Source organism: Marmota marmota, unplaced genomic scaffold (assembly GCF_001458135.2).
Source record: "Marmota marmota marmota unplaced genomic scaffold, marMar, whole genome shotgun sequence".
In the NCBI taxonomy this organism is placed as follows: domain Eukaryota; kingdom Metazoa; phylum Chordata; class Mammalia; order Rodentia; family Sciuridae; genus Marmota; species Marmota marmota.
In genome coordinates, this window is record NW_025999925.1 from 15,137,134 (window position 1) to 15,161,458 (window position 24,325).

Below are 24,325 nucleotides of genomic sequence, written 5' to 3' on the forward strand. Positions count from 1 at the left end.
GGTTTTTTTTTTTTTTTTTTTTTTGCTTTAAATTTGGATACATAATTATGGAAGTAAAGCATGCAGTTCAAGAGTCACATTCATGTCAGTGTTTTGTTCTCTATTCTTCTGTATTTTATCATCCTGAATGAAAAACTAAAGCAATCAAGTCAAGATTTTTGTTTCTATTAAACCCCAATATGTTCATTAATCTTACATAAATTAACAAACAAGTCTATCTCCCTAAAAATATAAGTTTTATGTTTTTGTGTATTATGGTGCCACTTTCAACATCATTTTCTCAAGTAACTCTTGCTTGACCAATCTAAAGTAACTTCCATGGTATGTTTTGTCACAGCACTTATAATTATCTGATATTTTTTTGATATTTTCCTTTATTACTTGTTCATTAAATATCTTTCCTCTTTAAATCATAGATTCCAGGGCTGGGGTTGTGGCTCAGAAGTAGAGCTCTCACCTAGCATGTATGAGACACTGGGTTTGATCCTCAGCACCACATAAAAAAATAAAATAAAATAAAGGTATTGTGTCCACCTATAACTAAAGACAAGCAGATAAATATTTAAAAAAAAACCCACAGATTCCATAATCAGAACAGTAGGACCAAAATAGTGCCAGGCCTTATTGAATCAATATTTACTGGATGCAAAAATGTTTTATTTTTCTAAAAGAAATGTCTGTGAGCATATATTGGATAACTTGATAATAATTTTAAGTTAAATGTTTATGATGCATTAAATTCTAATTATTTCTAGAATTATAAGAACACTCACCTCATCTCTCTCCCTTTCTGTCACCATAACATGATCTTAAGAATGACAAACTATAGGCTTTTTGAGAGGAGTCTATTTGTGTCAATAATTGAACACACACTAACAGTCAAAATTTATTTCAAAAGAGAATTACTAAGTCAGGCACAGTGGCCCACAGCTGTAATTCCAGCTATTCAGAAGGCTGAGACAGAAGGATCCTATCTCAAAAATAAAGACCCTGTCTCAAAATAAAAAATAAAAAGGGCTGGAGGTGTAGCTCAGTGGTAAAAACAGGAGGCCCTAGGTTAGATCCCCATTACCACAAAAAAATAAATAAATAAATAAGAAATAAGAATTATGATATTGATTTACTGGTTTTCCAGATGTAAGCTAATTTATGAATGACACGTGCTTATTCCTTCCATCAGTTTCAGAATTGGTGTGTTGGCTTGCTATTCTCTGCTCTCTACACCTTTTCCTTGGCAAACTCCATGTATTTTATGCCTTTAATCTACCGCAAATCTCTAATTATGTCCTCTCAAATAGAATATCATCCCTACATCTAGATTTTCTAATTATGTAACACTGTAAACTCAACCCTTGTGAAATGAGTTGGCCAATTTTCTTCTGCCCCACACACTTATTTCCTGGAGCCAACCAGGCAGTACTAAGGTAACTAAGTGCTAGCACTTGGATCTGGAATATCCTCTGTGTTGGATGCTTGTTCCTTAGGCTAATGCTATTAGAAGATGGTGGAAGTCTCTGGAAGCCAGGGCCTAGAGGGAGGTTTTAGGATCACTGTGGTCAATCCCTCCATGGTAATTGTGGGTCACTGGTCTCTTTCTCTTGCTCTTTTGATTCCTGATTACAATGAGGTGAGCAGCTTGCTTCACCACAAACTCCCACCACGATGGCTACCTTACCACAGGACTAAAAGGAATGAGTCAATCCAGCCATGACTAAAAACTCCAAAAGTGTAAACCAAAAGAAAACTTTCCTTGGGACTGGGGTTGTGGCTTAGTGGTAGAGCAATTGCCTAGCATGCCTGAGGCACTAGGTTTGATCCACAGCACCACATAAAAATAGACAAATAAAATAAATGTATTGTGTCCATCTACAAAATATGTATGAAAGAAACCTTTCCTCTTTTAAAGTCAGTTCATCTCAGGTATTTGTTATAGTAATAGAAAACTAATATAACACACTAAAATAAAACTTATGAGTCAAAAACCATGTTATTCATGTGTGTGTCAGTGTGTGTGTGTGTGTGTGTGTGTGTTGTAAATGGACACAATACCTTTATTTTATTTTTATGTGGTGCTGCCAATCAAACCCCAGGCCCATATTATTCTTTTTAAAATGTCTTTAGCACGTGTCTTTCCTTCTCAAATTCAGGTTTCCTTACGATCTCAGAGTATTACAGTCTCAAATTGGTTTTCCTTAGTCCATATTAAGCCCACATTGGCCACCTGAATGTCGATGACAGTGGATGCTTCTTTAAAGGCTATTTCCCTCTTTAGGCATATCTATAGATATAGGATTATCTATAAATATCTATATAGATCTATCCATCTAAATAGATATGCCTATATCTATAGATATATCTAGATCTATAGATTTCTGTCTAGATATCTAGATATATACATATATAGGTAGTTCTAGATATCTAGATATATATCATGCAGAAAAAATGATGGGTTTAAACTATAAATTCAAACATACAGGTCAATGCCTTGCTTAAAATCATTCAGTGTCTTTTCACCATACTTAGGTCAAAGACCAAAATCCTACAAAATCTGCCTACCACTCTAACCTCATCTTGAGCTATCTATCCTACCTGATTTTTATGTATTTCTGTATTCTAATCACACTGATCTTGAAGTTCCCCAACATGGTATGTTTCCTTCTATCTTGGGTGATAAATGTTGTCTTCTTATCTATAAATTTCTGCCTGTCCCCCTAACTTTTACTCAAACATCTTCTACTTCTCCTTTTTTTATTTACTAATTTTTTTGTAATGAGGATTGAACCCAAGGATGCTTTACCACTGAACTACATCCTTGGCCCATTGTACTTTTTATTTTGAGAGAAGGTCTCAATCTCACTAAGTTACTGAGGGTCTCACTACATTTCTGAGGTTGGTCTCCAACTTTTGATCCTCCTGCCTCAGCCTCCCAAGTCACTAGGATTATGCTTGAGCACCACTACACTAGACTCTACTTCTTCTTTAGTTCAAATTGTTGAACTTTACCTCTGAAGGAAAGATTTCTAATCTTGTCTTTTGTCCCGGACTTGCCCCCATACTTCTCTATTGCAGAACTGATCATTGCCATTATTATTCAATTGTGTAATTTGCTGTTTAAAGTCTGGTTTCCCTTCTAGAACACAAATTTCATAATGTTAAGTATGTATTGATTTGGTTCACCAGTATTCTATCAGTGCTTAGCACACTACTGTGCACATAATAGATGCTCAATTAATATTTGTTAAACACAACAAAGAAAAATCCAAAGTAATGATCCATAATTTTCATCATTGTGTCTATCTCCAATGGCCAAGTTTCAAGAATATAAATAATCTGGCCTGATTCCATCTTCTACAAATATTAATCACCATTACTAAATATAAAATTCTCTTCCCTCAAAAACATGCTCAACTCATTCATGCATCCAGGTCATCATCAATCATTTTGTTTTTCTGGCCCATAACGCTCTTACTTCTATCTGTCTTAACTCTTTCAGAGCCAAATTCAAAGCTGCAAATATCATTTTTCTCTACATGGCTCACTTTACTGTGGATTTCTGTAATGCCATTAATAAGTGTCGCACAATTTAATATTATCTTACATTGTTCGCTGAACATTCATATTTACTAATTTAGTCTTGCCAACCCAATCTTAAGTTTCTTAAAGTTAGCATCATTTCTTATATGCTTTTCTAAGTCTTCTTTCAAAGATTTCTATCTACCAAGTCTATACTGTCAAACACATAAACAACACCTTATGGACTGGGGATGTAGCTCAGTTGGTAGAGTGCTTGCCTCACAAGCACAGGCCCTGGGTTCAATCCCCAGCACCATAAAAAAAAAAAAAAAAAAGAAAAGAAAAGAAAAAGGAAAAAAAAAAACCACCTCATTCTGTACTTTCTTACAAAGTACATAATACTGGCTGGTTAATAGATTTTGTGTTAGCCCGGAAATTATTATTTGATTTCCACCTATTTAGCTCTACTTTTAATACAAGAGGGAGTAGTATAATCACTTGTATATTAGAGTTTTCTTCTGTAATTAAAGGTCAAAAGCAATCCATATAAAATATTTCATCTGAATTTTCTGCTTTGTGTTATGATAAATTCTGTTGACAAAACCAGTTTGGATCCAGATTTTATCAAAGTCCAGTCAGTCATGATGTTCAAGATAGTTGATTTGTAAAGCCCATTATATCTTCCAGGTTACCATTTGGTGTCTTTTTGTACCAAAACAGAATCTACTGCAGCTTCCAAATGCATTTATAGACTAAAATAGTTCATTAATAATCTTGAAAGAGTTATTAGGAGGCAATCAAAACTTTAACCCAACTTCCAAATTAACAACATTATTTCTCAATGGTCACAAAGAGAAGGCTGAACTTTTTTACAACTCATTTTTCTACTACCTGGTCTTGTGAACATATTTGCTTGTTCTTATTAACTCAACAAGTCCCTGTTGCTTATTTTCTAAGAACTTTAGAACCTTATGATAGTATCATAATAGGAGCCTAATAAACATTTCACTTGTTTGAGTTTCCCATCTGACATTTGTCATTTTGAACACATATTACATAAAAATGTGAAAAGACAACTTTTCATTATTGATACAAGATCTTATTATCTTATTATTCTAATTTCTGCATGAGAATATAATCAATGGACTAGGCACAATGGTACACATCTGTAATCCCAGCGACTGAGGAGACTGAAACAGGAGGATAGCAAGTTGAAGGCCAGCTTCAACAACTTAGCAAGACCCTATCTCAAAATAAAAATCAAACAGGACTGGGAATGTAGCTCAGTGGTTAAGCACATCTGGGTTCAACCCCCAGTATCAAATAACAATAATGGTAAGAGTAATATCAATATAATGAATGGTGTAAATTCTCATGTAGCTCCTCAATTGTAGGTGAGACATCAGAGAGATTAATTTTTAAGTCATGGGAGTAGTGTTTAGAAATATATTTACACTAATAATTCCTAGTATTATAAGGGAACTAATGCAGCTTTGAAAAATGATCAAGGAGGTTAGACCAAAAATTCTCTGATCATCATTTCTTTCTCCTGTCATCAGTTCAAACTACAAGCATTTCAGTGAATTCACCAGGAGCATGCTTCTATGAACTAGCCATTTTTATCGAAGTGAAATAAAAATATACAATTACCTGCAAAATACTTTTGTTTGAAATGTTTGTAATACTGTGTTCTAGAATTCAGTTCCCAGGTGTGTCCAGTTAACCTGGCCCTGTTCCATAGCCACTGACTATTCCCCATATGCAGCACAATATCTTTAATAGATATTCTACAAACAGATTCAAAAGTTAGCTTAGAGCTTTGTGTGATTGTGTACACCCATAGTCCCAACAATTTAAGGCAGGAGAATTGAGAATTCAAAGCCAGCTTCAGCAAAAGTGAGGCACTAAGCAACTTATGAGACCCTGTCTCTAAATAAAATACAAAATAGGGCTTTAGATGTGGCTTAGTGATTGAGTGCCCCTCAGTTCAATCCCCAGTACCCCCCCTCCCTGAAAAAAAAATCAGCTTAGAGTTTGCTTACAGGCCCTCACTCATGCCCAAATGAATCAATAGTATTACTCTATCTAGGAAAGGAAATCTTAGCAAAATTGGGGAGCTTTAAGAGGGCTCCCATGTTGTAGGAACCAGTGTATTTAAATGAATCCCTGTAGGGCAATAGCTATTTCAAAAAAGATTAATCCTTTATTTAAGTATATTCATTCTTTCATCATCAACTACTTATTGAGCATCTACTATGTGTCTTATACTGGTCTTTATGCAGTATATTCAGCAGTGAGTAAGATAGGTAATTTCTTTCCTCTACAAACCTTACACATATTCTGATTGCCTGTGCATTGGGAAAGGGTTCAGAGGAGAATGATAAGCAAATAAAGAATGATATTGGTTTAAAACAGGATATAATAAGAAATTGAAGTCAAAATTTTTCAAATTAAAGAATATCCTTTATGAAAGGCACATCAGGAACACACTTTTCTTACACAGCATACTATGTATGTACATATAATATATTATTTAGCTGCTAACAAGATAAGGTAGGTAGATAGAGATTCATATCCACCTATTTAATCTAAGCAGTCATTCCAAGATCACACATCCCAACGTATTCACTGGCCCACAGTGAACAAAAGAAACAGTGTTACAATTCAACAGAGCAGATTACTCATAAAAGTAAAATGATATCTGCTTAATAAATAGGTGGATTTTTATTATACATGTTTATAAGCTAATTACTAAAGATAATTAACAGAATCAGCAAAATGTTCTATATGAACTTTTTAAGTATTTATTCACCAATTTCAATTGAGAATGTACATATATATCACTCATCCATCTGCCCTGAACTGTAACTATGTAACTGCTAGGCAAATTCCTTACATAAATAAATAAGACAATAAAGCCCAATGAATATAAAGTCTTATAATAGCAAATTTTACATAAATTGCCCATTCCTATATTATATATAGTTTATTCACTCTTCTAAAATTTATTTAGAATCTTTTTTTATGGCCATTTGTCTACTCACACAAATATGGTAGATAATATAAATATCTGAAAAAAATCACTACTATTATAGTAAATATCAATTCACATTAAAAAAAAGATTATATACCAAAATGTTTGAGTATAGCCAAGTTTGTATGTTAATGCATCCTTATATATATGTATATGTGCCTTTATAAATACCCTCAATTTATTAGAAAAATATACCCTCTTAAAAGCATTTAAATTGCTAAAAAATGATTTTTAAGAAGCATACAATTAATTTGTGATCGTGACAGGTACATGTAGATAGAGAATTAGAGAAAAGCAAAGCTTCTTAAACTAACAGGCTTTTAATGTTACAAATTTGATTTTTCAAGAAATACATGTCATTTATTTTCAAAATGGAATGATAGAAATACTTTCTAGAGTCTACCAATAGTATTTAAAATAAGGTACTCATAACTTTCAAATACTGCTTTTACTAGTCATCATTTGTCATTAAATGTAACTGTATATTTGAGAGCTTTCTAATAATAGCCTTTAATTAAACCAAGGACTGTTCGAGGGTTTCCGTTGCCCTTTGAAGTTCTTAATTATTACTTGTATCCAGTCTTTTATGGTACACTTAAGGTTAAATTAAATAATTTAAATATACCTTGAAGAGAAATATGAAGACTTTTAGCTGTTTTAATTAAATTCTGAATTTCAGGATTTGAAAATAATAACATATGTTTTGATTTTTTTCATGGCCGAATGGTAAAATGCTCGCTATATTAAACAACAAAAAAAAAAATGGTAGCTTTTTATGGGACTAATCACTAAGCAGATGCATGTAAATGAGCTATTTTCTATGCATGGCTTCCAAAAGTGCTAATTAAATAGTTGGTATTCAAGGCTATGCTCGCTCATTGTTTAGTGACACACAAATCCAGCGATGTGTGCCAGCAGACATTTTAAGTTGAATGTTTTCTCCTCTACGGCCTTTGTCATGAAATGGTGGCACCATGATGAGAACACTAGTGTAAGCAAAACATTGAAATATGCTTTAATAATGTTTTAACCATGTAGTGACACTAGTCTAGTTTTCTAATGAATTTTTAATTTCTTTTTTCTTATAAGGGTGGTATGAGTTATCGCTGATGCATATTAAATCATATACATGAGTCATTTTCCCTAAATTTGCATAAAATGGCTAAATGCTAATGCACCAAATGGAGCTTACTATACGTGGTACAGCAAATATTCCCTTGAAGATTTTCTGCAATCAATCTCCTGTATTTCATTAGCAACCAGATAAGGTGTGGTCTGCAGAATAAAGAAGAAAAGTGTGTAGCTCATGAACTTATGAGGCTTCAGATTTCTATGTGGTGATTAAAGTGGATTCTGCAATTAGAATTTATGTAGGTAAAACACACACATGCTCCCTTTAAAGACACAGTGCAACAAGAGTTCTGAGTAGAGCTTTGCAATGTTAAACAATGAAAAGGCACCATTCAGTTATTGTAGTTCTGTATTCACAATTAAATGAAGGAAAGCCATACCTGACATTTAGGATCATTTTTTTGGTACAACCTTACTTGAATTAAAAAAGAATTTTAAAAAATAACTGCAGATGAAACGTTTTATTTCCTAACTTTTCCCTTTTTCCTTGACAAATAATGGTGAGGACATTTTTGCACTGATGTTTAACATTTAAAAGAAAAATTTTTTTCTATCACCAAAATACTCTCACTGAACTGGCATTAAGATCACATGCCATAAAAAGTGAATCAGGATATAAGTTTTATTGGGCAAACCAAAAATGTTTACATGAAGGATAAACTTGCTACTTAACTCCACCCATCAACTTTTTTCTCATCCCCCCAATGTTTTCACCATCTGGAATATTTTTAACCTGAAAAAATTGGGGATGGGGATGGCTATTTAAAAATCAATGTATGCTTTGCCCTACAGTTATTTTGAATTAGTCTTGATAAATAATTAAGGAATGCATAATATATTATTTAGATGCCATGGTCTTAAGAATTTGAGTGGTATTTCAAGTACAATTATAGTCATTTATTTATCAGTAGAAAATTTACATAATCACACTTCAAAATCCAGTGGACTGGAGAGATATCAGAAAGACACCCATGAATGTGGTAATGACTCTGAGCATTAGATTAAGTTAATAATGTAGTGATGCATATGATATTCTAATGTCTAGCACTGCAGTATTTGATCACTTAAATGATAAAAGCATAAATATTTTTCTCTTTTCAACTGCATTTTATGCAGAAGCTCTCATTTAGTATAAAATGCAATTTGAAGAATCAAAATTGAATTAGACAATTTCTAATGTAATAAGCCTAGTTAAGTTTAACTTTTAATAAAGAGCACCAAAGTTTTGTCTCCAAAGGCTAAGAAAATAATTTTGTCTTAATAACAATTACTGGCTAACAAAAATATTGTTCACTTCATGTATTTTGAAGTGACAATATAGACCTTAAGGCTAAAGTCCAGAAAAATGACAGACATTTAAGTCCTTTCTCCTGTCAGTGAGCACAGCATGCAAATGGAGGGATTACCTACTGGAGAGGTAACACACTTTTTGTTAGCTCAGTCATGCTATGGATTCTTCCTTAGCAGCTAGTCCATCTGAGACAAATTTGGCAGAAATATATGCAGTATTTGTACTTTGCTGTTTGAATCACTATTATCCTATGTCATATCTGCAAACTGAGATTTCAGACTATAATTGAGCATGAGTCTTCAGTGTGAAAAACTAAGCTACTCAGCAATTTCTAACTTTATTTAGGAACAGCTGAACTTTTTATTATTTATATTAATCTAAGTACCTATAAATTGTGATGAGTCAATATATAAAGCAATTCAAATGTAAATTCATTACTTAATTCCTATTTCCTTGTGGTCTAAGTATTTTCACTATTAGAACCACTCAAGAGACATATACTACAAATCCTAAAAATGAAGACCTATAACATTATTTTCTTCCATTCTTGTCAAACCCACTTGCTGTGATTAGTCATGGTGATAACTTCAAATTCAAAGCTTCTAAACAGTTTTTAAGCTATCCCACAGACAATTCAACATCCTCAACTTCAGATCCCTAATGTCAGCCAATACTAATTTAACTTTGCACATACATTGTGTATTTCAAGGATAATTTAATAAATTAAAATAATATATACTGAGCAGCTACTGTATACAAACTGTGTGCTTTTTAAAAATAAGGCCTAATATCTATTATTTGAATTCCTCTCAAAGGCTGTTATATTCATTCAACAGTTTCAGGTACCTTCATAATACTCACTGAATTAAAATTAAGGACTAAGTACACTCCTATTATTACTATACAAGAGATCCAGCCTTGACAGGAAGCAATTCCATGGATTTTGAATTTCAATGATATTAAATCTATTATTATCTTTATGAAGGTATTATCTCCAAATAAATTATAGGAAGTTTTTTCATTAGATCAGTGTTGATAAATACAAAAATTAAATGTTTGAGATATTTATTCTGTGAAAATATTTCTTAATCATACATGTTTGAAATTCTTCCATTCCAGTAAATTTCACTCATAATCAATCTGTGTGTATGTGTGCACGTGTGTATAGAAAGATTGTTTCCCCCTAAAAGACGATTGAAGAAACATTGGGTAATACTCTGTAAATTACTTTTTGTGACCTAATTAGCAGAATATTTATTGTTGGCTTTTTTATTGGTTGGTTTTTTGGTTTCATACACAATCTTTGTCTTGTGGGGTTTTTTTTTTACCATCTACTTATAGGTATTTATCAATTATTAGATTAATCAGCATCTATAGTTACTTCCAACCTCACACTAGCTGTTAAAAATATAATACATAAACGTTTTAACTTGTCAAGTTTGAACTTAAAACTAAAAAATAATGCCAAAAGCCAGGTTGCAGTTAAAATTTTTCCTGATACCTTGTTTTCCCAGGGCAAGTGACTATTAAAATAAGCTCAGAAAACACAAGAAATCCGTCAGATAGCTACTTAGTGAAAGAACTAGATGAATATTACTAGGTAAGTGTTTTAATAACGCAGCATTTTCGAAGCATTTTCCCAGGATTATTTCTAATTGGCTCTGTCATATAGTAGTCGCAAACTGCCTTAAAACAGTAATCAGTTTGAAACCAGTTGAGCAAGCCTATGACAGGAAGTTGTTAATAATATGCTGTGAAATTTATCTGTGAAATACTGAGCTGGACTACTTTTTTTAAAAGCAGACTTGGAAGTAAGCGGTCTTTACGATGCAAATAGACCAGCATCAAGAAAGTCATCATCACCTTTGCAATCCCCAAACCTTACCAGAGCTTCCAACAGACCCTTATGCGCCCTTTGGCTTATAAAATCAAATTGTTTTGACATGTGGGCCCGTACCCTTCAGTGTCACTAAAGTACAGCCCAAGGATTACGGTGCACACCAGGATGCCTGGGCCCTAGTCCTGTGCTCGTGCCTACCCAGCAGCAAGACCGCTGGTGGCCTCCCAGGATGATTGACCATCACCTAAAGCTAGGAGCAGGGTAGTTCCTTCTATTTCTGCCTTCCTTCCCCTCTTCCAAGAGACCCTCCTCTCTCCTAGCCTCATCCCAGGGCTGAAGAGCCGGACCTGAGCCAGGCGAGGTGGATTTAGCCCGGTTAGAGTTAAGATGGTATCATTAGCTGCGCACAGCGTGACTTCCCGCTAATCCTCTCTGCAACTTACAACAAGTTTAAATGTCCATGCATGATGTTATTAACTGGCTTTAGTAAGTGCTTAAGACCCAGCTCTCTTTTTAAAGTAATCTCTGAACAAGTTCTACTGTATCCACCCAACAAGGAGATTAATATTTCCAGCAAATCTGATGGGAGGAAGATGCGCCCTGCGCTCTTTAATGGGCAACAGGGGAAGAGGTAGAGGTTGCTCCTGGAAGGGCCCAGAACGGTGAGCGCTACAACCCAGCTCCCAGCACCCTCCACAACACCCCCAATCAAAAGCCTCCCCTGGTGGGGGGGTGGTGGTGAGGGGGAGGATTCTTCCGGTTAGCAGCGTTCAACTAGGTTAAAAAAAAAATGTGCAAGTGGAGAGAGAGGGGCACCATCTTTATCAACGATACTAATCATACACAGGGAAAACGCGACTGGGCAGAACTAGAGAAACTCAGAGGAAAGCCCCTTAACCACAGTTGCCTGCCAGGCTGAGGAAGGGGCCCTGTGGCAGGGTATGGCCGCGGGGAGATGCCTGCTAGTACCCGACGTCCAGTAGTGACTAAACCGCGAAGCCACCCCATTCAGGAACCCGACTCTGGGATTCCCAAGCAAAGGCAGACCCAAGCTGGCTCGGAAGCAGGGACGAGGTCTATGGTGAGGGGCCCAGGAACAGGTAGGTAGATAGGTAGGTAGGAAGGTAAATAAATAAATAAATGGAATTTTTAAAAAATACAGAACAGCCTTCGCAGACGCAACCGAGCGTGCCTGGCAAAGGAGGGGCTGACAGTCCGATTCGGCCGCGTCCTGTAGCGCGGCGCTGGAGTCCAGCACCCTCCCAGCCGCGGGCAACCGGCGCGGGAACTTAAGCTCGCGCGAACTTGAGAAGCCTCCCAACCCGCCGCCCGGCCTCAGCGCGTCCCCAGCCTCCCAGCCGCGCTCCAGCTCCGGGAGCGCGCGCGCCGGCGCACCAGCTCCGGCAGCTCGGGCAGTTCGTCTCCCGGGAAACACCAATCAGACGCCGACTTTCCTGCGCGAGTCGCGAGCAGCCCCAGCTGCTAGAAGACTTGGGCTGTTGGCGGTCGCCCGGAGGCGTCGTGCTGCCCAGCGGCGCACCGGCAGCCTTCGCCGCTGCCTCTGCCTAGCCTAGCTGCTCCTGCTGCCACTCACAGAATTGGCTGTCTCCTCTCTACACCGCCCACGCCAAGCACCTTGAGAGGCGACTGCTAAGCTTGGCTATTTTTAGATCCCTAGAATGCGATGTGCCAGCGCTAAGCTAAAACCGAGTCAAACACCAAGCACAGTGATGTGCTTCTCTTTGAACAAACATGGCTCAGAACTCCATATTTCCATGAATAAAGTCGATTATCTGCACTTTTAAAGCTCTACCTCCTGTGGTCTGTCAGTTGGTTGCAAAGCGGAAAGCCACATGCTTCTACCTCAAAGATGGTCATCACCTTTCTAAGGGAGTGCACTAACTCCCTGGGCCCTGATTGAGGGAAGGCAGATATTCCTTAGAAGCACTCATAACTATATACTTTTCATTTATCATCTTAGAATTAATTCCACAATAAAGTTGAATGATTCCCAGGAGGAGTGAAATGGGTTATCAAATAGGAATGGAATTGTCTACTGATTTCTGTATTAGCTTGTTTAACTTGTGCTAAGAAACTGAGAAACAGGAAACAGGATAACAAAGCCATCCATTAAAATCCAGAGACACTGAAGAACTGCCTTACATGCCCCCATTGCTGTAGAACCTGTTTAAATATCTCAAGTACTAATGTTGAAACAATTGGCCCACGTATTACAAATACCTTTTAATCAATAACTTTGGTTCTAAATTAGTTCTTGTTCTTAAGGAACACCTTGCCCTGTGTCGCCCATCTCACCACCAACAACACGCACCCATCCCAATGCAATATATGGTGTTAGCAAATTAGGGAAAGATAAGTCACAAAAAGGCAAATTTGGAAAAGGTTATCAATATTCTTATGCCACAAAGATATCCCCAGAAGTGTATAGCTTCATAGGAGGCGGGGGGACCTAGATAATAGTTAACACACTCTCATTTTCTAGACACACTGGAAAATAAAATCTTTGGCATCATGTCTCCATTTCAAAAGTCAAAATTCTTAAAATGCTAAAATATCCTGAAGTGTTTACATGTAGCCTATGAATAGGATAATGTTTCTGAATTTCAAATGGACTCTTCCTAATGTCTTATTATTTATAAACATTTCTTAATTTCATCAAGTGACACAAAATCAAATAGAATTTCATATATTTCCAAATGAGAGAAACTTTTACTTTTTAAAATAAACACAGAGTACTAGTAATAGAAAATTTAGTGCTTAAGAATAAAGAAAAGCAACTTTGGGGAAATAGTTCATTTTGAATGTAAAAAATACATTTCTCTCATTACTGTGCATAATAATGGAAACTTCAGTAGGGGAGAGGTATTGGTTAAGATAGCCATTCACATTTTGCAAAGATATTACAGAAGTTTTCCTATTTCTTTTTTTAAAATCTCTATCCAATTTCCATTTTGTTGTTCTTTTGAATTTTTTGTATGACTGTGTTTATGTTATTTCCAATTCAAGTGTTGAGTGACTTTTCATTGTTAATTTTCTAGTAGGACAAGAAAAATAAGTTGGTTATATCTTTATATTTAGTTTTAAAGGCATCATTTTATCAGCCTATTTCTAAGAATTTCATGAAAAGATTCTAGATGTCAAAACCTGCAGTTAAAGTTCTTGTTTAGAAATACACAAAATAATACCTTTGACGTTGGCAACTTAGATGTATTATTCAGCAAAACAGCAATTACTCATTGTTTTGCACTTACATGTTAAGAACTATGCGACACTTAGTGACACAATAACAAAATTGCAAAGTCAATTATATTTAAAATAGACATCCTAATAAAACATACACAATCAACTCCTTTTACTCTTTCTGAACTGCTTTGTTTCCTTTTTCTGACGGTTTACAGTCAAATAGATTGTGTGAACATTAACCCTAAGGATAACTGATTTACACACACACACACACACACGCACATACACACAAGATGGAGGGAGGGGTATAACATAAAGGGGAAGCATATTTCTAAGGGCACTAGAATCTACCTTGGGAGGTGCCAGAACCATCTTGTAAATTTTTGGAAATGTATGTCTATGGTGTTCCTTTACAATGTCAATCACAGTGGCAAACTTTGAAAGAGCAGTGTGCCAAAATTTAAAGCAAAATTAAAACTAGATTTACACTAACAATTCTAAACAGAACTAGCAGTAAAACCCAAGTGGGGTCTGTTGATATCTAATAAGAATGTTTAAAGGTAGAAATAGATATTTGTTTAGCATTTTTGTAACTTGAACTTCCAAGTAATGAATTCCACTCTTCAACTCAGCCTGCAGCCTGAATTGAAGGTCCCATCAGAAAATTAAAATGTTTGTCTAGATAAAATAACTTCTTAATGAACTCTCTTATTTCTTTTCCTTTCTTTTGGTATTTTCTGCAATGTAGCCCCTCGCAATGATATTAGTTCTAGTGTGGGAAAATACTATAATTGAGATCTGGTAAGTTATTTGCAGACTTCAAGTTTTTCTTTACACTGTGCTGACATTTAGTACAGCCCTGGTGAGGAAAACAATACTACCATTCATAGCTCTAGACGTAGATTTCAATCGACTTAAGCGGGCACAATGAAACTTGGTCATTCACTGGTTACCCATATTGTGTTCTCAAATTTTCTCTCAGCAAAAGTATAATGACTCAGTATTGTATGGTTGCATAGACAAGGGCTCGGAACAAGAGACACTAGTTTTGTCTGACGGTGTGAGAAAGTCGTGAAGGGATCTTTTCTTCCAGATGGTGTTAAATTCAGCTGCCTTTTTAACATTGGCCTTGCACAGCAATCTGCTGCTCTCCTTTCACAAAGACTATGCTTGGTTCCCACTAGTTAACATGCATACTCACGCAACCTGCAACTTCACTCCAACTGTTTTACAATGCAGTGGTATGCTAAATAAACTTGATCCGGTTTCTGCCAATGTTAAAACTAGCTTTCAAAGAACTACTTAACTGATATTTACACTTCTTTTGACTTAAATGTACATGCCTTTGGAATATTTCAGATTTCAAAGAAATATCACCTTATTATAAGGTCATTGTAGAGATTATCTCAGACATCCTTCAGACCCATGCTCAGATACAGTACCTCTCTTCAACACACACAAATAAAACAAAATGTCAGAAGTTTGATGTGTAATAGAAAAAAGAAAAATTGGGACATGTTGCAGCAAGAGCAGTGGAACAGCAAAAAATAAAATGAAAATAACATTGAAATGTATTTTTATTGATCGATAAGTTATGTAACATTAGTATGATACAAAGCAAGTTTGATATGACAATGGCAAACACATAATTATAATATTGTTTATTTTCCTTAGATGTTATATTTAACATATTTACATAAAAGACCAAGATGTAGGCAAAAGCGTCAGTAATTTGACTCCATTGAGTGCTTTCAGTAAACAATAGGTTTCCCCGCAAACATCTTATTGCCTTAATTGAACCTCCTTGAGAAAGAAAACCACACACTTTGTAATGTAAATGTTAATTGTAGTAGACAATGGTTCTAGGTAAATAGCACCCCTGGACATGAAGTAAATGAAAGGAATACAGGCACTTAACAATGAAAGGTTGTTTGCACAAACAGTGCTTCAGATGTAAATAAACAAGGGTCTTCTCAACGGTCACTATGGTAGTAAAACTCTGGCACGTGTTCAGCAGCCAAATTGAGAATTTATGTTATTAAAGTCTCTCAGAGTTTCTAAAGGAAACTAACAGTGGTTTTACAGGGTTTTACAGTATGAAGTCCTACATGGAATTGAAGCTACAAAGGAAAATGTACTGCCTTTGAAGAAAAATTATATATTTAAAAGTGTCAGTAATCTAGGTCACGTGGAAGATAACAGGCTATTTTGGGCATCTTATTGTAATGGTTGTGTTTATGTGTAAATGCCTACACAAATGTTCGCTTGGTGACATGTGGCAAAATGTAAGAAATTTAATGAAAAGACCACAATGAGGACTTCTAAAATCCACAAAGTTTATAAAGCTAAGAATAGTTATTTTTAAATTAAGATTTAAAATGCCTGGTTAGAATGCATCTACCTGGGATTATTCCAAAACAACCTTTTATCACATTGTTATTGTAATCAACTTTTCTATAGGCTGATGACTTCTTGGTTTGACTTTCAATGTGTATTTAATTAGCACAATCAGGCCAAATTCCTAGGTGTGTCATCTTAAGAGGTAAACAACCTGATGAAGCCATAATAATGACTGCTACATAGAGACATATAGTAAAAAAAAAAAAAATACAACCCAGCCAAAACAAAAGCCAAAAGGTGGTCACAAGGCCGTAAGTAGAGACTGAGGATTTCACAGGAGGGGCAGGCAGTAATGGGACTTTCTTGAAATCACTTTCCACTAGCTTTCCTTAAATACTGAAAATCTCAACCAAAAAAGAAAGCCAAACTTGATCAGGGCCAAATTAAACAGCGGTTAAAAATTAACAGAAACAGACAGTATGCAGCAGCTACAGACCAGTTGGCGTTGCCATTTGGGAGGCTGCAGATGGCTGTGGGTGGGAAATGCCTTTACTTTCTTAAGCGATGGAGATGAGTATGGTGTGTGCACTTGATGTTTTTTTCATACCCCTACCCCCCAACAGGGCTGTCTGTCATAGGCTGCCGGCCCGCTTTACCACTTGCCCCCGAGCGTGGGAATCGGAGCGTCCTGCCGTTCACATCTCCTGCATTCCGTTTAGCGGAATCAATTAGGCAGGACAGACCCTCAGATTCCCCACCCCCTTTCCATTTTTGTCAGGTCTATATACGTCCTAATTATTTCAGTTTGGGATGCCAGAGCTGTTTCCTGGATAGACCTGATCATCCTTAAACAAAAAGAGAGGAGGCGCACACGTGGGTTGTGGCGTAAATGTCACTTTCATTTCCAATGCTAGGCTCAGAGTAAGACAGAATATTTTTTTAACACTTTGACAAGAGGGGAGGCGATCTCGTCTCCATCATGTCTTTCTGCTTCAGTAGCTTCCTCAAGGAAACCCTCTTGGAACAGAGAAGCATCTGTCCTTGTATTTTGAATAGAAGAATAAAAATCAGCCTTTGTTTTTGTTTTTCTTCATTTTTCCCGGCTAGTTCTAAGTCTTCAATAGATAAATTATTAACCTCTCAGTATAAACTTGTCTTAAAGTCTAATTTTATAGAATTTGACATACAGCCCAAATACATTTAAAGTAGTTTCCAAGCACAATCTTCAAATTTTGGGGGGAGGAGCCTCAGAAGGGAACTGCCCAAGTCTACATAATTATGGAATCATTTTTAAACTAGGTCTCAGACATCTCTACGATCTCTTTCTAAGAAAAAAGTTCCTCTTATATAAACTTTCGCCTTAAATAGAACAAAGTGTACATGCATCTTTACTCATTAGTACTATACAATTCTCCTTTGCAGCTGTAACAACCCCTTTCAAAACCTGACACGTTAGTATCTCAGCATATATGTGTCAATTTCCTCTCATCCCACCTTTCATGATAAGGAAAAACAAAAACAAAAACAAAGTTAGATTCAATAAGTATTCCTGACCTTTCTGGTTTTTACTGTCTCTTGGTTGTAGTCTTTCATCTCACACGCTCCCCGGCGATCTTGAAGGAGTTTTTACTTTCGGTTATCTAGCTTTATGAAGACCAATACACTCATACAGCTAGATAACCAAAGATAACAACTCGCTTCCCTCACATGCCTCTGTCTTCCTCTCGCCAGACTCCAGATCCCGGTTCTCTCCGGCAGTACTGAAGGGTAGTCGTCCAGGATACTTGCCGTGCCCAAGATTCCTCCTTTGATGTAAATATGACCTGGTTTCAGTTTGTGTATGTGCGGCTAAAACATCCAAATAAGATCTGTTGCCTTCAGAGTTTATTCCGAACTTTTTTCCCCTTCCAGCAAGTAATCTCCGGCAGCGTCAGCAAACAATTCATCAATTAATAACAGAAAATAAAACCAGCTATTAAGGCGCAGCAAGATGTTGGGAGTGAGCAGCGGCATCCATCCCTTCACAGGCCTCTATTTGCATTGTAAATCGCTTCATTCTCACGCAAGACTCTTTGGCCTTCCTCTATAGAGATGTATAAAGCCAACGGCAATTTCCAGCGCAGGTTAAGGAGGAAGGAAAAAAAATCCCATTCTATAGAAGTGACAGCTGATTCAAGGATCTGCTCCCGATCCTTTTGGGTTAGGCATCGTGAGTTTTTACCAAGCGGTGGCAGCTTGATTGCACATATCTTGTATGTTAGTGTTTTAGGGGGAAGATCCTCGATTTCACAGGGCTTCTAGGCTGGGGAGGAGAAGATGCCGTCTTGCTGGTGTGCTGCTGCCCCCGGTCTGAAAGAAGGAGAAAAGGGCCATCATTGGAGGGGCTTTCATTGCCAAATCGTTGACCAGCCCGGCAAGGTCAAAGGTTCGAGACCGCGGGAGACCAAGGTAATGATGATGTCGTGAGAAATCTCAAGTACATGGTTATTGATATGCATCAGTGATCAGCCAACTGCCCCACGCCTGCTGCCAGAGTAGTGGCAGCGGCGGCGGCGGCGGTGGCGGCGGCAGCAGCAGCAGCAGCAGCATCATTGCAACAAGCCCTATTTTCTCAATCAACATTTCTTCTGCTAGCACTACCGACTGCTCCTGGAAAAGCAACCCGCGGCCTTTTACCTCCTCGGTGCTAGTGTAGATCGTTCTAATATCCAAAGACTGGAAGAAATCTCTCTCTAAGGACAGATAAAAGCATTTCAGGTCTGGGGAACGTCTTTGCCTGCATTTCTCTTCTGGCAGATTGCATAGGCAGACAGATGGAAGGCACTTTGCTATTGCTTAAAGAAGGGCCTCGCTTTCTGGGGCTGGGAATCAGATCAGTATTACGCAGTGAGTCGATGTGTGATTACATTGACAATTTGCTCTGGTGCTGTGTTTTTAATGGCTTCACAGCTCAGTCATGTTTTGTATCTGTGTACCATGGCGATAGGGCATGGTATTTTGTTCTATAAGTTCAAACTGAATTGCTCTAAGCAGGTGGACTTCATCCTGGTTTTTAGAAAATGACTGCATAAATAGGGTATGTGTGCTAAAAGGCAGCACAGGTAAATATTGCAACAATAGTTTCTAATGTTGCACATAGCTCTGCTGTAATAAAAATACTCAACCTTTGTCTATTGTTTTAAGCATCAATTCTCATACAGAAGGACAAATGCATTAGTTTTGCTTTTGCTTTTGAAACTATGAAAAAAGTATTGTTCCCTCTTGGAAAATACAGATAAAACACCTGGATGTTAATAGCATAATTATACCCTCACCTTCTCTTTCTTCACTCCCACCTTTCTCCTACCTAGAGGGGAATTAATTAGCCTCATTCCTTTTCTTAGAACTTTCCAAAGTGTGAATATGATCACTTCAAGGAATTCTTTTCTTCTCTTTCCTTCCTAATGTGTCATCTATGTCTAGCACATCTATAATATGTATATTAGTATATGTACAGAACTATAGTTCTAATATTCAGATATCAATTAATAAAACATCCAAAGTAGTCTACATAAGAGGCATATTTATCATGGGTGAACTTTATGGACTGTTTTTCAGAATTCAAGTTAAGTTTGGTGTTGTTACCATTCTTAAAACATATGCTACAAGAATGTAATGAATCTTAATACACATTGCACATATCACTAGCTTATCACAATGCCCTCATTTCTATAGGTTGACTATTTTCCCCAATAATTCAAACATTTTCAGAGTTAACATTGACTCCTTCATTAATTCAGTAATCTATTCATTTAAGACTAGAGTGTGAAGGTGCTTATCCAATTACATACAGAGAACACATGTGTACACCTGTAGAAAAGACTGAAGAGAAGACCAGAATTGTTAGGAAAAGCACCCAATGAAGAGTTTAAACAATAATATCACACCAATTAAAGATATGATTTAATAACACAGATGCCAACTTTCCTTATATTTTTATTTATTTACTTTTATGGTGAGTATTCTAGTGTTGATTATTTAGAAAACACTAAGCTGTGGACATTGCTCATGTATATTATCAAATTATGGATCAAGAGGTAAGACCAGAAATGGCTGCATTAGGTTATATATAAAGCACATGTGCAAACTACAAAATAATTCAGAGAAACACAATCCTGGAATGGCCATTTCATCTCAAATTACTTGGTTACAACATACACTACTGAATAAAAAGTTAACATATCACTGAGGAACAAACCTCTTTTGACATTATGTAAAACCCTAATGAGCTTTGAAGCCTTGGAATATTGAAGAGTATTGTGGCCTTGCATTCCAAGATCCAGAAGTGAAATCATTAGTGATTTGGCATGTATTACATAAAGCAAGCATGTGATCAAGTGTGTTCAATTCCTTAAGTCAAAACCCAATAAATTCCAGCTAATTTTATATTATCTTTTTGCTTTAAGTAAACCTTGGTGGGGGCTGATGGAAGTAGAAGCATATGATGCATGCATGTCTGTATGTGTGTGTGTGCATGTTAACTCCATGTTTGTGTGAATTTGCAAATTATTATGGCTATATTGCAACACTTGACAATTAAATTCATTTTTAGAACCTAAGTACTAATCGTTGTGCCAAAACACAACATTTCACATTCTTCTACGATTAGAAGTTACAGAAGATACTGCCTTAAATAGCATCTTCGAGGGCAACATCACATAGTCAAATCAACTTCCTCCAGCACTGGCCTCCAATCCTGGTACACATACCATAGATCCATTATGGGAGGTTCAATAAGTGAAATGAACCAACATCAAGATTATAGACAGCCTGTTCACTAGCCATATAACCAGTTAAATATTTTACCTTTACATTATTTCTCATGGTAGGGAGAAGTAAAACAAAATACACAGAAGGGCTTAACATTGAGCACTTGATTTTTTCAATTTTGTCAATGTTTATGCCATGGTTTACCATATGTATTTTAAAGGCTGGATGATTATAGAATGGGAAACAACTTAAAACAATGTGCACTCTAAAGATTCCTAGCAATGTCTGTCACATGTTGTTAAGAGCAACTGTTAACACCTTCATGTTTTTAAATCAGACATTTTTGTTTTCAAAGAGCTATTGAGTACAGAATACTCATTTTGAAATCTACATATTGAAGGATATACTGAATTCAAATGGCTTGCCTATTCATTCTCTAATAAATTCCCATTAATAGCTAGTAGATTAGGACGTGATTGTCATGCTTGTTTTCTAATCTTTTTATAGATCTCCAGATGGCTGAAACATGAATTGAAACATCCTGTTTTACTTGGGAATAAACAATCTCTGCTTAAGTTTAAACTAAAAAGTTATGATTTTGCATGTATCTGGATCAGAATTATGCTATTCCATAAATTCAGATACATCAGTTGGCCACCAATATTAGAACATCTCTGATATTGAATAGAATATCTATTCATACTACTGCATAGTACATAAAGTAGTGGCCTACCACCAAATCCCTTTAAAATACTTGGTTTGTATGATTCTTATGTATGTAACCCACAGTCCCCTAACACAGCCAAGACTACCATTTTTTTATAAAGTCATTTAATTTACACCCACTTGTGTAGTTCACATAAGGTTTCTGACTGCCTTACTTTCTAATAAAAGTACTATATTATTTCTTCTGTAACCCAAATTTCTCTTTATAGGCAGTTACAGATTATGCTAGTGTTAAGCTTGATATATGATATACAAAGGCTCCTTACAGGGGAAAGAACTGAACATACAGAAACTTAGATTTTCTGGAATTCTATCTATTGCATTGGGAGATATGCAATACACTGCAGGCCTGACATCAGTAAATTATATTCTGTTTTGATTTTGTACATCACTTTCATTTTCTGGAATGTAAATTTTAGAATTACCTTTGGTTGGTTAGATAGTCTATTCATTTTATGCTTCTTTGCAGTCTCATCTGAAAAACAGTCAAGAAAACAAATGATCACAGTTTATATATATGTATATACACATACAAATACGTATACATATACATATATATAATCATATCTAGATATGGCTTCATTTAAAGAATTGCAATTACCATGAATCCTTAAAATGCCAAGAGAGTCCATAAAATCCCAGTACAGTGTAACCAGGGCCTCAGCATCCACAGGGTTAAATATGCTAATTTGCATTTAAATGGAGACATGCATGATAATGGGAATGCAAAATATGCAGAATCTGGAGGGGTTTAGGAAATTAATTTTTTTCTTTCTCCTTTTATTTTTTAACTTGGAAGAGAGACTTAAGAAACATGAAGGATTTGAACCTTGCAATCTGCCATACAAAAAAGGAGAGAGAGTCCTTCTATGTAAAGATTTTAATACTAGACTACAATCTTATTTTCTAAATGTTTGAGGGATTGAATTCCAGGCCTTTCAAACAATAGGAATCCCTGGATAAATGTCTAATCCATTAGAAAGATGCAAATAGTTTACTGTAAAGCCACAGAACAGTGAGATGTGCATTCATATCTAGGTTCCTGATTGGCTCTTTCCTTCAGTAAATCAATGAATAATGTAAAACCCGATTGCTGTAAAGTGGTGGATTTTTAAAATTCCCTTCTCCCATCCCCCCAAGATCCAATATTCAGGAAGTCTTACACGCTTGAATATAGGTTGCTTTTATTATTTTTTAAATGCTTATTGTAGTCTGGATTGGTGGGGTGGGGCTATTGGTTTTGCAAAATGAAAGTACTGCACTAGTTCAATGATGTTGACTCTAGTAGCTCATTCCTGAAACAGAGCCCTAATTACTGGTGCCAAGGTGGAGAAGGAGGGTGGCAGGTAAATGTGGCACCAGGAGTGGGAGGAAACTGAATCCGACCCCGTAGTTCTGGACCCAAGACAGCCAGAGCTCCAAAGAGGCCCCCCGGCCGTGGCCGTGACTTGACAGGGCCTCCGGTCTAACTTCTGATCAATTCCACCGCTGCCCTGACCCCTCGAGACAGTCCCCCATTCAAGCACTGCGGGTACATTTGCAAGAGAAAACGCCCGCAGACTCTAATGCAAACACATTGCTCAGGTTCCCAGCGCCCTGGGTTTCCGCAGACAATTCCAGGCCACAGGAAGGAGGTCTTGCCTTCCCCAGCTGGATCTGGGCCCTGGGCAAACCGCTAAGACCTTGCTTCGCTAGGATGCCAGAAGCGTCAGAAGGAACCGCTCCAAGTCCCAATAACTAACCGCGAAGGTTGCATCTTGATGAAGCTGAACTTGGGATAACCCTGTAAAGCGGCCTTTCGCCTCCCCAAATCCAAAAGGCAAAAAGAAAAAGGAAGAGGAAAGCCGTAATATCGAATTAGCTACTGTACTCAAGTTTTCCAACAGGATCGAAATCAGACCCTCGCTTCACTGCCGGGTAATTGTAACTTTGGGGCGTTAAAAGGAGGCGAATTATTCAACATGCGAACCCGGAATCCAGGAACGCAAAATACAATCGTATTCTCTATAGATTGAAGAGGGCAACGTCCCATCACCACACACACAAAATTACGTACAAATTTCCCTTTTACAATGTGAAATGTTCCTGGCATCTTTCTGCAATTGGGAGTCAGACCCGTGGATAATTAACCATCCTGGCTCAGACAACTCATAAGATCAACAGGTTTGGCATCAGAGGCACACAATCAATTAGCTGAAGCAAAGGCCCCGACTGGCGCTCGGAGCGGCCCGCGGCGGCCTCTGCGGGCACTGGCGAGCGGGCGAGGTGAGGAGTGCGGACTCTGGGCCGCGGCGGGCACTGCTGATACCGCGGGCGGAGCTGCAGCCTGAGGGCCGCCTTGATACTCACTTGATCTCCCTGCGCCAGGCAGTGTTGACCCTCAAATCCAGCGGGACAGAAATCGAAGCGCCAGACAGAAGACAAGATCCAGTCACAGTGCGGCCGCAGCACACCAACAGGCTCCTTTCGGCGTCTCCAAAAAAAAAAAAAAAAAAAA

The 24,325-nt window shown here is 37.0% G+C and overlaps 1 long non-coding RNA gene and 1 other non-coding gene across 2 annotated transcripts in view; one reads left to right on the forward strand and one right to left on the reverse strand.

The window, feature by feature from the left end:
• The first annotated feature begins 3,759 nt into the window (after positions 1–3,759).
• Positions 3,760–3,832, forward strand: Trnav-cac. Its single transcript has one exon. It is a non-coding gene; the product is annotated as a tRNA-Val (tRNA).
• Positions 3,833–15,572: 11,740 nt separating this feature from the next.
• The window catches only part of LOC107152392, a 22,313-nt gene continuing 13,560 nt past the window's right edge, over positions 15,573–24,325 (reverse strand). Inside the window, exons 2-4 of the long non-coding RNA XR_001504780.2 lie at positions 24,178–24,301; positions 22,254–22,303; positions 15,573–18,702 (exon numbers count right to left, since the gene is read on the reverse strand). This is a non-coding gene — a long non-coding RNA (uncharacterized LOC107152392). The remainder of the gene's footprint in view (positions 18,703–22,253; positions 22,304–24,177; positions 24,302–24,325) is intronic.